This window comes from Lissotriton helveticus, chromosome 4_1, assembly GCF_964261635.1.
Source record: "Lissotriton helveticus chromosome 4_1, aLisHel1.1, whole genome shotgun sequence".
Taxonomy (NCBI): domain Eukaryota; kingdom Metazoa; phylum Chordata; class Amphibia; order Caudata; family Salamandridae; genus Lissotriton; species Lissotriton helveticus.
The window spans coordinates 1,846,633,808-1,846,647,922 of NC_136063.1; positions in this window are offsets into that span (position 1 = coordinate 1,846,633,808).

The window sequence follows — 14,115 nt, forward strand, 5'->3', positions numbered from 1 at the left end:
GCTGGTTTACAGGCTGGCTATGTAGATGCAGGGAAATGTGACCATGGCTAGGTCTGTATTGCAGACATATGTCTTGTGGGCCTAGAAGCAGATTCATTGGTAGAGGTTTGCTGGCCCAGGGTTCTGGCTGACTGTGTAGGCGTGTGTGAGTTCCTTGAGTGTCAGTATATCTGTATGGGTGTGGATGCAGTAGAGCTCCTGTATGTGCAGGCGGAAGTGGTATTATCATGGGAGCCACAGGGAACGTCTACCTACGGTTGTCTGGACATTCATCATTTTTGTACTGAGGGTATTTTTGATACTGATATAGAGGGCTTTCACATTGCACAGGCTGATGATGATGGATGTGTGGCAGATCTAATCAATGCATCAGTTGGCAATAATTTTGATGCTCTTGCAGAGTTAGCAGAGGGTGAAGAAGTATGGTGAGGATACTGCTATTATCCGTAATGACAGGGTGAGGGATGTGTTCTGTACAATGTATAGTTTGTGTGGCACATATGAGTGCTGAACTGTTTATCCAGCCCAGGGTACCCCCAGGTATAGTCCCATGTGGTAGTGGTTGTTGTGAGGATGATGACCTGTTTTGACAACAAATGGAGATTTGTCCAGCTGAGGCACATACTTGTTGGCACATCTCGCATCCATTGTGGATGTATGTCACTACCACGCACACTGTTACAACGCGTACCATTACCACGCGGTTGTAACAACGCAAGTCGTTACAACGACTTGCGTTGGGGGGGCGCAAATTTAAAAAATATAATTTACTATTCCAACACCAGTCCCCGTGGATAGTAGGGAAGGTGTTGGGATAGTAAATTAAATGATTTTTTATCCTTGAGCGCCCCCCAGCGCAATGCGTTGTAACAACTTTCGTTGTTATAACCGCGTGGTAATGGTACTTCGTTGTAACGCGCGCGTTGTAAACGTTGTATACCATCCATTGTGGTTAGTCGTGTCCTGTGATGTTGGGTACCTTGGTGAGGGAGAGGCAGAGCTGGGTGTATTAGGCGTAGGGTACTATGCAGAGTCCATGTTCACTGATGTCCTCAGCAAGCGGAGACATGTAGACATAGTAGACAAAGGTACTGAGGGACAGTCCCTGAGGAACTCAGCATCAGTACTCTGTGTGTTGTGCTGTGAAATGTATTAGGCTGAATCATCTGCTCCGGTCTGCAAGGGTGGAGACATTACAGTGTGGTGTATTACCTTGCCTCATGCCATAGTGGAGTCTGGCTGCTAGTGTGTTGTGGAACATTCTTTCTTGAAATGATGCGATGTATAGTATATATGGAGTGGCAGTTTGACCGACTTTGAGGATTGTGTGGATGTTGCTGTGGCGTGTAGGAGGGACCTCTTGATGCTGTTGTTTGTCATGGCACAGGATTGGGGATGTTCTATGTTCCTATGAACATCACTGGGTGCATGATGACCCTCTGGTTAATGACTTTGACTGCAAATGTGTGTGGAAAGATGTGCCTGTGGGTCTTGACGTCTGTTTGGTCAGCAGGGGTGTAACTGCTAATGTCATTTAGCTCTCAGCATTTGCAATTACTGTGGAGGTGCATGTTCCAATGGTGGAGGCCATGTACTGTCACTGTTCGTGTGCAATGGGGGATGCAGCCCTGTGGAAGATGTGCTGTGGGCAGGGGTGTGTGGGTGCTCCTTAAAGTATGTCCATCACGGTGTTTGTGATGTGAAACATGTAGACATGTGGCCACCAGAGGATGGTGTGTAGTGTGGCTTACTTGGGCTAAGGTGTTGTGTGGTATGCCTTGCTTATGTTCATCTAAGTTGACATTCACTTTGCTGATCTAGTGGTAGGAGACTGTACCAAGTGTCTATAAAATTCCCGTGAAGTGAGTGAGGGCTGAGCTGGGTCATATTGTTTAATTTGGTATGGAGTTGATGCTTGCCATGGATTGGCATGATGTGTAGAGGATTGTGCCCTTCATGATTTTGCATTTGTGTGGATCAGATGAGTTTGACATTTTGCTGTGATTTTATCCCTGTAGGCGGAGTGTAATTCCTGGGGTTTGGTTGACCCTCAAAGCTAAATCCAGCAGCCTGCACATGAGCATTGTTTGTTGTATGTCCGTGGATACACAGGTGACATTGGTGGTGTGTTGTATGTTGTGCTTCAAGGAAGTGTGCAGCCATGTATGTGCATATGTAGTACAACATCTGTAATTCGTAATGATCTGAGTTAGTGTGGCACATGGTGGATGGAGGGGTGTGTATCAGTGCTGAGGCAAGGGGCTCTGTGTTGATCTTGCACCAGTGTCTGCACAGGGACTGTGCCCTTGACATGTGTATGGTGTGTTTTCAGAATGATGAGAGGATGCATTGGGGCTTGGATCAGGGAGGATGTGAGGGATGGCCAAGGAAAATGTAGTTACCTTGGATGACAATGTGTGCCCGGGTGTGTCCCACCTTGTGAGTTGTGTAGATGACAACCTGGGTATATCTGGTGTCGGGGATGTTGTCTAGGAGTGCGGTGAGGTTGAATAGGCTGAGTTTGTCAATGAGTCATACTGGTGTATGAGCTGTACATAGTCCACGTATTGTAGGTTGTTGTGCGGTCTGTGATCTGCATTGTAGTTGGCAAATGTGGTGGCACATCAAGGATGTCTGTATGCAAGGTTACAACATGGAGTTGTCCTGTAGTTGACTTTGATACAGGAGTGGACATGTTCAGGACTGTGCAATCACTTGATCATAATGGCATTAGTCTGTTGGAGGCAGTTCCTGAAGATGATGGCAAGGCATCCCTCCATGGTGTTTGTGGCCGTATTTCTGCATGATCTTGTACAAGTTGTGGATTGCGTATGCAATGCCAGTTGCAGATGTGACCCAGGCAACGTAACTAGTGCCAGAGGCTGTAGTTGGCCTCACACATTTATATGCCATATCTGTGCACAGGACATGTGTGTAGGAGGATGCAGCTCAGGCACCACTATGCATTGGCATACAGCTGGCTGTTCATAGCTGTAATTGTCAGCAGACGGGGTAAGGTGCTTCAGCAGTGTCAACATGAGACTGTTGCTTGGTATTTGCACGGTGTCCTGAGCTGACAGTTGTATTATCTCACAAGGTTGCATACATGGAGTGCTGCATTTGTAGTGGGGGTGGTTTTAACAACCAGGCTAACATCAGCTGGTCTTGCGCATGTTGTGTTTGTTCACTGATGTGCTTGAACTCTGCACAACAATGGTACCTATATACATAATCCACCATTCAGCTGGGGTCGTGTGTAGGGTGAGCAGCTTGTAGCTGGAGCATGGACGTGTGTGGGTGCTGGATGGACAGGCAACTGCAGTGGCAAGTAAAAGTCAGTGTGAAAACAGAGCAAATACAGGGGATACACAACAGACAGGCCAAATTAGCCCTATCAGGAACAGCAGACACACACACCAAGGGCACAATACAGTGAACAAGGCACAGACAGACCATGGTGCCACTGGGAAATGGCCTCATTGGTAATCTACATTGTACTAGTGGTACAGATTGTACCACAAGTGTATTGGGGCATTTCAATTGGGGAAAGACATTTCTTGTGTGTAGTAGCACAATAATCTGTGTGACAGGCCTGTACATAAGTACTTATTGTGGAAGTATGGTAGCTGACTCATTTTCACATAACGATTTAGTGGATTTTCTAACAGACTCCAAGCTTGAAATCGGTCACGTTCTCACTTCTCCAAATGAAAGGTGTAACCGTGATCAAGGATCAGTGGTGTGGCGAGGCTTTGCCATTCTCTCAGATTCACATATGTGTTGGGACATCTCAATTCTGACATGTCATGTAAGTCATCTTGCCGTGGCTAATTCCGCAGCTAATTTTGTCCGTCAGTGTGTCAACATACATCTGGCACACTGAGCCTCATCAACGACAGCCTTGAAACACTTTAGAAAAGTGAAATTGTTACGCTTCGGTGCCACAAGGCATTGAGGCATGAGGGCCACAGTCTTTGCAGCAGCACTGAAGTTTTTGTAGGACTTCATACATGAGACACCATGTGAGTGTTGAGTGATGTTGTTTCAATCACTGGTGTGAAGCATGTCCCTATTCCTATGCTTAAGTTAATAGAATTGTCTGCTACTCATCTTACCTTAGGATGTGCCTTTGATGCCAGCCACGTGCTGATGTTTTCCTTTCATACATACATGTGGTATGTCAGATATTTCATCATCACATACATACACCTTGGACTGACCCACATTCATGGTAGCGTGCAAGCAGATCTGATTTTCCCAGTCACCCCCTCCTTGTACAAACTTGTAGTGTTAGTCATTCTAACTTATGTCATCATTCGTTATGTTGCACATTAGCAATGCTGTAGTACACACGTTACTAGTCACTTTATGAACGTTGCCAGTTGGACATTGCATGTTGTGGTTGCAAATTTATGTAAGTGACACAACTTAGCAAGTAGCAAGGTATGACAGGACTCTAATGATCAAGGGACACATACAGTAGGGTTGAGTTTGTACATGCACAGTCCATACATCAACATGACATTTGTGACATGCATGAGTGAGTAGTTTTTTATTGTGTTATAAGGGAGTGTCAACATCATATGTTCACCTCATGGAGGGAGGCCACAGATAATTTATTGTACATCCATTGGCTAGCAGTAATTTGTTTTTCATCATTACTGGGGTACAATGTCAGTATTATGTGCACCAGAAAGTGTATATGTATTGTCCTGGTACAATATGTGATGCTAACGCATGGTTCTGCGGAGGACTGGACAATCTTCTGAATCTTCTTCATCAGATGTGTTTGTTGTCACAGCTGATGGTGTAATCAGTGGTGCAGTCGACACAGGAGGCATAGACACATCAGGGGCTGCAGATGTTGATGGGATTGTACCTGCATCATGTTCCATGCCCATCAGGTACCGCATGAATGCACTGAGCATGACTTGGTGATTTTCAAGCACAGCTGTTACATCCCGTTGGTAGTTAGCCAATTTGGTCAGGTATGCATCCTGTTTTACATTCATTTCTTTAAGGGTGTCCTGAATTTCCCTCAGCCTGTTGGCCACTTCAAGGCTGGCACTTGTGTTAGGCATTTGTCTGTGCCTCTGCTGCATGACTTCTGATATGTCATTCATGGCGTGAAACAAAGTACGTGGTGGTGCATCATTGCTGCTACCAGTTTCCGCACTGCCACTATTGGATGTTAGGCAACGGAGCACTCCCTCTAGGGTGCCTGCCATGCTCTCAATGCCTTTACGCACCTCCTGTGCCAACTGACCCTGTACATCCACAACACGTTGTTCAAAAGAATTCAGCGTGTTTGGCGAGTGGTGAGGCAGAGATGTTGTGGGAGGTGGCGTAGGAGTGCTTCCATGTTGGGCAAGCGGAGATCCCACTGTGCTGGTTTGCCTTCTGGTGCGGGGAGAGGGAGTTTGTATTGATTCTAACAGGTCCTGGATGACGTCTGTGTCCACACTTGGTACACTTTCCCCGCCGTCATCATCGGATTCAAACATAGGTTCCTGCTCATGAGGAGGTGTACCATGCTCTGAAATAAAAAATAGATGTATGTTTATGATCATGTCTGACATATGGTGTACAGATGCACAATTCTGAGTCATCTACCCTTTTTGACTTTGATGTGTGTCAACATGTCAAAGTTAAAGCTACACATCATCACCTAAAATGACATGGCATGAATCATTTGATGGATTCAAAATGTTTGTCCAAAAACATGGCACATGGCCAGACAGTGCTTGCACACTTGCAACATTCAACTTGAGTGCATGTCCTGATATCTGTTTTGTTGGTGTATATTGGGGACACATTTCAGCACAGTAGCAAGTCCAAGTGGCATTTTGCACTCTATATGTGTGCAACAGGGATCAGGCCACAATTACTGAGGATCGGGGACATGGATTTCTTACCATCTCCCATCATCCCACCTGTCATAGCCATCACGGCTGTGTTGTTTGTGTGTGGCCCATTTCCTGTGTCTTCATGCTAATTACGTTATATTTGGATAATACAGATTGCTCGTGGTATGTTGCTCAACCTACACCCAGCTCCCCCTGTGTGCCCCTGCTGCCGCTGCTGAGTACACACTGGCAGGTGTGCAGAACCACCATATTAGTGTCCCGTTAGTGGCCTCAGTGCAAATATTTTTCACCCTGTTTGCACACCATTTTGGTTTCAGTGCCACTGTTCCACCACCCCATGCACACTTGCTGCTGCCGCCTACCAGCTGCTCCTCCCTCCCACATCCCCATATGTGCCAAACTGTGCTCGACTGTGCTACTTGCGCACCAGAGGCACACCTTAAGCAAGCCAGTCTGCAGCCATCTGCGCCTGGACCATGCCCAGCGCCAGGACCCCTTGTGGCCACTAACGCCACTACACCAGACTCCAGTACTACGCCTGTACCCTCCATGCACTCAATGCCATCCAACACAACAGTTGCTTCCAGGCCACCACAATAACATACACACGGGACCCTTCTCCTGCCGCACATGCAGCTTCACATGCAAGTGAGCCACCAAACCCCCATGGAGTGGACCCAGCCACCTCTGATGCATTATCCACAACACCCACTCCACATGAACACAGCCCATGTGGCTCTGGGATCTGCTTGACACCTCCGCCCCAGATGTGTGATTATTAAACTTGACCTGGTGGGACTACTCCTCTGCGACCAACATCACCATAGACATCCCAGACAGCTACAAGTTGAACCGCAGGGATTGCGCTGACTGATTTGGTGTATGGGTCACCATCGACCACAAGTCCACCCTTAAGGTCGGCACCCATGCAGACAACACCATCAACACCGCCAACCACCTGCACATAAACATCCACACCAACACCCAACACCACCCTCAGAGGACCCTCGTGTACAGCACACCAACCCTGTGCTCAGTTCTGCTACTCCATCAATGACCTCGCCAGCACCCACGCACTCCCCTCCACGCACTACATCATCCTGTGGGACCTGACCTTACACCTCAAGGACAACAACGACGACAACTCCACCATACTGATCAACGACCTCACCAGACCCGGCTGCAGACAACTCGGGACCAAACCCACGCCGCCAGCCACAAGCTGGACCCCGTCTTCTCAACAGGCACCCAAATCACCTCCAACCACACCACTGAACTGCACTCGACCGACCACCACAGCATCAATTTTACCTTCAAATAATCAACCACACACCACTGCAGACAACTGCTGCCTCACCAATGCTGGGTAAAAGTAAACGTAGATCAGCTGGTCACACCCCTCAGCCAGGGCCCGAACTACAACCCCACCAACCCAGTCGCCAGTGCCAAAAAACTCTGACAGTGTATGTAGGACTGCACCAACACCTTTGCTCCACTCACGTTGCCCTCCAACAGCCACGCCTGCAACAGAGCCACCCGGTTCACCGACTACCTCCAGACCTACCAACGCACATGCCGGAAGATGGAGTGAACATGGCTCCATGGACACACACTGCACAACCACACAGTCCACAAGGACGCCACGTGTATACATCACCACCTCAACAGATTGGCAAAGAGCTCCTCCTTCCAAGCCTTTCTGGATACCAATGCACACGACAGCAATGAGGTCTTCTGCATCGTTATTGAACAGAGAAACCCATGCGCAAACGTTGTCAACATCCCACCCTCACAAGAAGTGTGGGACTCACTGTCCATCTTCTCACAGTGCACGTTTGGTGACATCGACGACAGCTTCACCACCACAACCACCCCAACTATGCCAGACTCCACCTCCCCAGCGAGGACCACCAGCGCCAACCGCAGCACATCCTGGTACTACGTCGACAAGGACGCAACACACAAGGTCATGAACTCCATACACTCTGGATCACCAGCAGTACCATCACCACACCACTTATTGTACAAAGCAGAGGAAGCGATCATACCACAACTACACAAGTTCATCTACATCTTATTCAATGCAGCAACATTCCATGAAATATGGAAGCATGCCACAAGCAATGCCCTCCTCAAGACGCACAAGGCACACCCCAAGGCCCTCGAGGACTCACGGCCCATCTCCCTGCTCACGTTCCCAACGAAGGTCATCTAGGTAATGATGAACATGCTATTGGGCCGCGGGCTGGTAGACCCCAACATGTTTGACCCGTCCCAGTCCGGATTCATACGTACATACAGCAGCAAGACAGTCCACATGTCCGGCACAGACAACATCATGCGCCAACTAGCCAGCACCAAGACAGCAGCCCTCTTCCTCCTGGACCGGTCAACCGCCTTTGACACGGTATGCCATCACACTCTGAAGACACACCTCCGAGAATCATGATTCCAATTGAAGGCCCTAGACTGGACCACGTCCTTACTCTCCGGCAGAACCCAGAGCGTCCAGAGTGTCCGAAACCCATCCATCAAATGGGACGCCATCAACATCATCTGCGGCGTACCCCAGGGGTCATCCCTCAGCACAACACTGTTCAACATGTACATGTCCCCCTCATACACGTGGGCCGCCATCACAGCCTCTACATCATCTCCTACACCAACAACACCCAGCTCACCCTCTCCATCACCAGGGACCCACACACACCCTCAACAAACCTCCACGAGGGAATGAAGTCCCTCACCAACTGGATGAGGAGCAGCAGTCTGAAACTGTACTTGGACATGACACAGGTCCTCATCCTCGGACCCACACCCTGAGCCTGGGACGACTCCTGATGGGCAACCACACTGGGAACAGCAACAACACCCACTGACCATGCACGCAACTTACAATACATCCAGTACTCCTCCCTCTCCATGTCTGAGCAGGTCGACACCATCTCCTCCTCATGCTACAACTGCCTCCACATGCTATGCTGAATCTACAAGTGGATCCCCACCCCAGACAAAAATTAGTGTGACGCAGGCCCTGAGCAGCAGCAGACTGGACTACCGCAACGCACTGTACGCAGGATTCCCAGACAAACACCTACAAGTACTGCAACGCATCCAATACACTTACGGCTCATTGATTGTCAACGTCCCCCACCGCAGCAACATCTTCCCCCAAATGTGAGACCTACACTGGTTCCCCATCAGCAAGTGTATCAGCTTCAAGCTCCAGACCCAGACACACAATACACTCCAGTAGGCCGGACCAGCCTACCTATACAGCAGACTCAGCTTCTACACCCCCACACGCCAGATCCGCTCCACCGGCCTCCCTCTCACCACTGTCCACCGCATCCTATGACCAACCTCCAGCAGCAGATCCTTGTCCTACCTCGCCACCAAGACCTTGCACACCCTTCCGGCCCACCTACGGCAGACCCAGGACCTACTCCCATTCAGAAGACTCATCAAGACCTGTCTCTTTGAGCGGTAGCCGCAGCCCCTTCCCATCAGAGTGGGAGATCCAACAGGTGTTTTTACATGCTGAATGAGTTGTTCCAAGGACACAGACTTCTGTATTCTCTGATTTTTTTTTCATGCAGCTGTGGTTCATGCAGACTGCGACGTAATGCATTCCGCAATGTATTTCAAGTGTTTGGTTGGTGTAGTCTTAGGTGTGAGAGAGTATGAGCTGTCTGTCATCAGCAATGGATACAATGTTGAGGCTGTGTTTGGTTTCAAATGGCGCTGAGGCAGCCCTGTTGATTTTGACAAGGGTCAGACACATAGATGGTCCCTCTTGCATTCAGCATTGGAATTACGTGATTATAAAGACAAAGGTTGTCAGTCGGATCCTTGGACCTCTTGCTGGGATGAGTGACCCAGTTAAGCGTTGTTCCTTGGAATCCTGCTTCATGTAGTGTAGCAAATCTGTGTGGTGTTAGTCTGTGTCGGAGCACACTCACAGCTCTTTGTCCCGGAGGGTGCAGATGTCACCTGTGGCTGTGAATAGGGTGATCTTGGTGCTGTTGTTGATGTGATAAGGACAGGGCTGTAGTGATCCCACAGGTGGCTGTATCTCATGTTGGAGGGGGTGCATTGAGCTATGACTGGTGTCCCGGTGGGTATGGTAGTATGGCTGTTGTGTTGGGAGAGGTTTGCGTGGTGCTGCCTGTGGCATCTCCTGTGTACGGCAAAGTTGTTGTAGTGACATTTTTTACTTTATGGTGAACTTTGTTGGACACTTATCACAGGTCTGTAGTGCCAGGGTGATGTCTGTAGCTTTGCAGCATAGGTTGTTTTATTCATGCAGGACCTTGACGAGTTTGCAGGACTTTCCATTATCTTAGACTATTTTTTTGTGGTACTCCCTCATTGCGTCCATGTATGTGTTTTACATTTCAGGTGTCTTGGTGTTTATACAGTTCTTACCAAGGTATCTGCTGGTGCCTCTTGCTTCTTAGAGATCAGTGCTCTACCATGCCGTGTCCCTGTAGTGCTGTTTGTTAGGCTTGCAGAGGGTGGAGGTCTGGTATGCGCAGTTGTGTATCCAGGTGTGACTTTCACTTGCAGAAACGCTGGCGTTGGCTGTGTTTGAGGCCAGGGTGGTGGTTGAGGTTTGTCAGCAGTGTAGGCATGTGAAATGTCTGCGGATCATGTTTGCAAAGGCCTGTTGTCATTCTCCAATGTTTTCCATGTATGAGTGCATGGAGGCTGGGTGAGCTGCATCAGTGAATGACTGTATATCAGTTGCTGCTGGAAATGATTGCATTTGGGACACAGATGTGCGCATTCAGACTAGCCATTGGCGTGCCTTCAGCACACCATGTACATGCGTCTGCTGTGCGCTTGCACAGCGGCTGACATTGAGTAGGCTAAATGTGAGGTACCATATTCAGTGATGACGGAACACATGAAGACAGGGGTGGGGGCCTTAGTGGTAGTTCATAGACCATATGTGGAGTGTGGGCTCTGATGAGAGCACTGAACTGACTTATAATTGAGACACAAGGGATGAGTGACTGATGTGATCATGCTATGTGTCATCATGGCATGGGAGGGTGGGTAGGGGAGATCTAATATGAGGTGGGGCATGTGCATATTGGCAAGATGACTCAGGTGCCACCCATGATGACCAGAGCAGTAATACCCACTTCCATGTTTGGTATGCAGGCTGCATTTCAGCCTCCATGGCAAACATGGCCGTCACTCCAGCATGTGGCTGCATGACTTATCCCATTTCCTATTACCAGTCACACCAGCACTTCACAGCGTTGTGATTGACTCAGAGTAGTGAGCCTGGCTGGCTAATTCCTTTTACGTGACACAAAGGCAGGGTTGCATAGGCTCCAGAGAAATGGGACACAGCTTTGAGGTCAGACTTCCCTCAATGTGTGCCTGATTCACAAAACAGACTTAAGACTCAATCCTAAACTTAATACTATTTTGGTGTTGACAGAATGCACTTACTACTTTTGGCATTCACAGAATGAACTTAGTACTTTTGGTATTCACAGAAGTTAGGATTTTGCCTTTAGTCTGTCTTAAGTCTGTCTTCAGAGAAACTTAAGACAAAATCTTAACTTCTGTGAATAGCAAAAGTAGTAAGTTCATTATGTGAATGCTAAAATTAGTAAGTGCATTCTGTGAATACCAATATAGTAGTAAGTTTTGGATTGAGTCTTAAGTTCATTCTGTGAATCGGCCACTATATGTTTTGCAGCACACACTCACACACACATCCCTGCATCCATAAGACATTGATTGTTATTTCCTGCATTTGTTGACTCACAGCTGTCCCCCCCCGCCCCCTCCAATTGCCAATGTTTGCCACTGTGCTCCCATGCAGAGCAGGTGTAACACTCTTGTGCCAAAAGGCACATAGATATTACCAAAACATGCCATGTCATCACATTCCATTGAATTCAACTGTAGAGTAGGTGTTGCACAGCAGAGACTTTAATTACACTGTTCAAAGTTCAGTGAGTACATGGACAATCTATCCTTGTCACCACACACCCAGACCTGAAGCATTAAATTCCTTTATGAACAACCACGACACACACAATTGAGTCAGATTAGTGAGTAATGCACACACCATTTTTCATAGCCTGAAGAAATATGCACAGCATTTGTTCATATTCTCAACATTTCACCCCCTATTTCTCATGATGTACATATATACAAATAATAGTTCAGACATATGTCACCCCATGACACAACCAAATGTTATTATTTGACACATAAATGCACATTTGTGATATTTTTGGGATTTGTCACAATTTTCTTTTTTTTCATACTGACACACATTACCACATGTAGTACTTACATCACAACATGATTGTGGCCACAATGAAGTATTTTGAGATGATATTTTGGAACACATGCATTGCATTGTTGACATTGTGCAGCATACATTGTAATGGTCATCGCTAATGACTACGGCAACCATGGTGTACGCTGTTTGCATTTGACTGGCTCAGGTCCACACTGTGTACCAAGGTTTATTCCTCTTGAACACTGCAACTATACAATGTCAGCAACCTCCTCACATTCAACCCTGTATGCCACCTCACCTGCCAGGACGTAACTCTGCTACAGACATCACCATCACTGTCACTGACAACTTCTGTGTCACCTGCATGTGGCAGCACGACAATCATGGAAGAGGCATTGTTAACCCATACACTGGTACACTCAGAATGAGCAAGCACTCTAATGTGCCATGGTTGACCATGTACTACGACAACTACATTATCGTGACCAGGCCCATGGGCATACTCAACAGCACACTCATGTGCAGGACACACAGGCCTTGTGCTCCATTCTCCAACACCATTGTTGACCTCATTGCACCCCAATGTGTGACATCCACAGACAGCATCCCTCTCAATGACCTCCAGTTCCACCTCAGCAGGTTAAGTTACCTGACCAACAACACCTCAAGGGTAACTTCACTGACATCAGACACAAGCATCAAGGGACCTCAACATACCACTGAACAGGACACTTTTAAGTACCTGTAGTACGGCTCCATAGTACGGCTGCAGGTACTTCTGATTCAAGTCTGACTTCATACTCTCCTGGCACTACCATCATTGAATGCATGACATATGTGACTTGACCAGCAATCACCACCGCCATCCTTGCACCCTCTTGCAGCTGGAGCAAGGGCAGTGCATGACATCTCATCCACTCCTTGTGCAAAGACAGTCCACCAATGCTTAAATACTTGTGTCACTACAGCACACAAATAGCACTGTTAGGATCTCGAATGACACCATCATTTCTGCGCCCCTCATGAATGTACTTGCATCCCTACTTTCCCCCTACCTCATGGCAGCCATGTATGTGGGCAGTGCCATTGGCATCGTCTGCCTCTATGCATTGGTGGAGTTGCGGCATGGTTGTGCATACACTGACATTATGATTTGTAAAGGATCTGTCATTGCTTGAATCATGGAGCAATGTCCAGTGGGTACTGTACATCCATGCTATTGCAAGGAGGGACATGGTGAGAATTGTTGCCTCACTGTCTTCTTGCAGCAACAATTTTCATGGTTGTGCCATAGGAATGCACACAATATTGTTGTTGTTGCACATTTGTCGAGTGTATCTTTGTCACAGGGCAACCCTGTAACCTTGTTTGCAGCGCTGTCCAGTACCACTCCCATGCATATATGTTGTGTCACGATGTCACCTTCCTTAGGGACATGTATGTTGTGGCTTTTCATTCCGGGAGCTATTGTGCATTTGCATGAGTTTGCTTTTTTCTCTCATGTCTGTGACAGCCTTGCTAATCTTGCAAGGTGCAGTTAGTCAACTTGTTAGCATTATTTGGATACGTAACGCCTACTTTGCATGTCATTGCCATAGTTTTGTTGGGACATGCAATGCCATTGACATAGAAGTTGCTATCACTCCTGAGCATTTGCTCTCATCTGTATGCAACAGCTTGCTAATGTGATTATACATTCTTGGCACTTAAGCTACACATACAGTGCTGCAGACTCGCTGATGATCCATTTGTATAATTAACTATGGTGCATATTTGCTGGATGTTTATCAGCTGGACTGCGCACCTTGCAATATAGGTGTGCTGCAGTGCATGCATAGGTACAGACCATGAATGGAGGCCTTCGGTGAGATGGTGCACATTCCTGCAAACTATTGATGTTGGATGTTCTTTCACTGCAAGAACACCATTGGTACACTTATGTTTTTCCCATGGTCGTGACAACATAGATGTGCT